Below are 2,720 nucleotides of genomic sequence, written 5' to 3'. Positions count from 1 at the left end.
AAGGAAACTTGGAGCTAGTGCGGCCAAGCCACTCGCACTTACCACCAGTGCAGACGCACTGGACCCGCAGACAGCCAGAAAAATGTGTTTTCAACAGGGTTTCTATTTCTGGTGCATCAAGGACGCGTTTCAAAGGCTAAAATTAGACATGACAGTCTAGGAAACATGTAAAGATAGCATCAACTAACCCCACATTCTAGCCTCTAAATTAGGCATAGTCTTTAGCTATAAAAGAGATGGTTCATTCCCATTCAAGAATCAATTTCTCATGATGTTTTTTAGCCCGTGGGATAAGACTTAGACTTGACAAATCTAGAAATCAAACAAAAAACGATACAATATGAATTAATAAACTATACAAACCTAGCCACTTGTACCATTTCTTTGGGTTCTGATTGGCCTCTCTCATCATCCCTTGGTGCATGTCTATTTCCATTGAATACAGCGAAAAATCTACAGAAATTCTTGAAGTCCCGGAAGCTTTTCAAGGAAGGAGAAGAAGAAGATTTAAGCAAGAATTCAGTAAGATTGAGGTTTTTGATCTAAGAAAGGGTGTAACTATTTCTTTATTTCATATCTTCTTATTTTTACCAACTTTTGTAATTGATCTTTCCAAGAGATAGTAGTTCTCTCTCTAGGGTTTAGGTCAATGCATAAACTTGTTTAATTCTATCTTATTTGGTTATTTATTTTTATTATGATTGTTTGATTTGATTGTTAATTTATGTGATTTATTATTTGTGTTGATTACATAGTTTAGTACTTGAATTGGACAAGTCCCACTTTGGATCTGAAAGAACCAAAGTAGTTAAGATAGAAATATGAGTACCAGATTATGAACGCAAATACTCTAGGTTTGAATTATGATCTAACCAATTTTAATCTAAATTGGAACTATATAAATTAAGATTAGAAATTTAGTGAAGGACCTAACCGTGAAGTCAACCCCTAATTATTAATGCAGAGGATACGAATTCGCTAAAACCGCCATCCGTTATAATATTTAACATCCACTATTCTAGAAGACTCACTTAGCCCATTTTATTTCTAACTTGTAAAACCTTTAAATTCTTCAAAAACTTTTGATATGTTTCATTTTTATTTTTTTTAATAAAAATTAGAGGTCAAATCACACAACTAATTAATATTCACAAAAGGTTGTTTATTCTGAATTTCGAACTATACTTTTATTTAATTAGATTTAATCCAGTCTTTAAGAAAGCTTGAAGATTAATTACACTCTAAGCTCAATCTCTAATTCTCTATGGTTGTACTGCTCCTCTTGAACATCTTGCACAACTAGATCTTTTCTATAATCGCCATACCTAATCTCTATTCTTCTTATTCTCCTAATTAGATCTCGTGTTTTTCATAAAACCTTCCTTCTCCTCTTTCTGGAAAGCAACCTTCGCCTCTTTATTATATTGAACAATGGCATGTATACAATTTTGAGCTTTGGTTGAAACAATATTTCAGATCCTTTTGTTTTTCTAGTTTTAATTTGACATTGTTAATTTGTATTGATACAATCAATTATGAGAGTTTTTAAACATAAAATGTGTAATTTCGAACCTCTTTCTATATCACTTCTTGTAGGAAATTTGTATTAAAAAGGCTATCATACAAATTAAGCAGTGACAAATGTAACATTTTAAATTTTTGTCAACAATCTCTTTCTTGCAAGCTCAGCATTTTGAGCTGCATTGTTTTTCCAACTTGTTACAAAAACTAGTGTAACTTTTCAATGAAGCAAATAGGGACATGATCCTTATTTTCGTAAAAAATAAAATATTGTCAATCAACTTGATCGCCTCCCCATGATACTTCTTAGCAGCTATAAGCCTATAAATTAATATATATTGTACCTTGAATTAATAGCATATTAGTTGTCATTCTCAGTTATTTTTACTTTATCTTAGATTTTGCTTTCATGGCGGGCATAGCACCAAGCACGCTGTATATGTGAATTTGATATGTGAACTGGTCTGGTTCGGTACATTTTTATTATTTTGTACGCTAGCAGATTACTAACAATTTATGTTACGTATTTAGAACTTAAAACTTTATTAGTAATTAAGTACTTATTATATAATTTATACTTCAGGTCATGTTAACACACACTTTGTATATAAATTGCTATACAGTTTTATGACACATATATATATAGTCCGGCTAAATTGCTTTTGGAAGCACTTCAACCGAAGTGTTTATGGAATCAAATTTTAATGATTGATGGTCGAAACGTCGACTTAAGTAGCTTAATAAATTAGTTATATGATAAATATGTCGAATACTAATTTTACTATTTTTAGATTTTTTTTAACTATTTTTATGATTTTAAAAGATGGTCTTTTTTGACTTAATTAAAAATACTTTTATTTTTTAGGTCAAGAAAGACCATCTTCAAAAATCATAAAAAAATTCATGAAAGAGAGAGAAAGAGATTTGTATTAATTTCGTCCTCAATCAATTACTCCGCATTTGAATTGATTTTAATTTTTGAAAGGTATATGGACAATTAAGGATGGAGGTAGATTCTGGGATTAAACTTCAAAAAGTTTTTATAGGTGAATTATATAAAATTTTCGTAAAAACTACGAAGAACACTTTTATATTATTTATAACATTTATTCAAATTTATATAATAAAATCGTGTCAAAGTATAATTTTTTTTTTTAATAAATGAGAATCAATTGACACTCATTTATTGAGAATGGATC

The sequence above is a fragment of the Carex rostrata genome, chromosome 6 (assembly GCF_964058835.1).
Source record: "Carex rostrata chromosome 6, lpCarRost1.2, whole genome shotgun sequence".
In the NCBI taxonomy this organism is placed as follows: domain Eukaryota; kingdom Viridiplantae; phylum Streptophyta; class Magnoliopsida; order Poales; family Cyperaceae; genus Carex; species Carex rostrata.
This window is presented reverse-complemented; position numbering follows the sequence as displayed.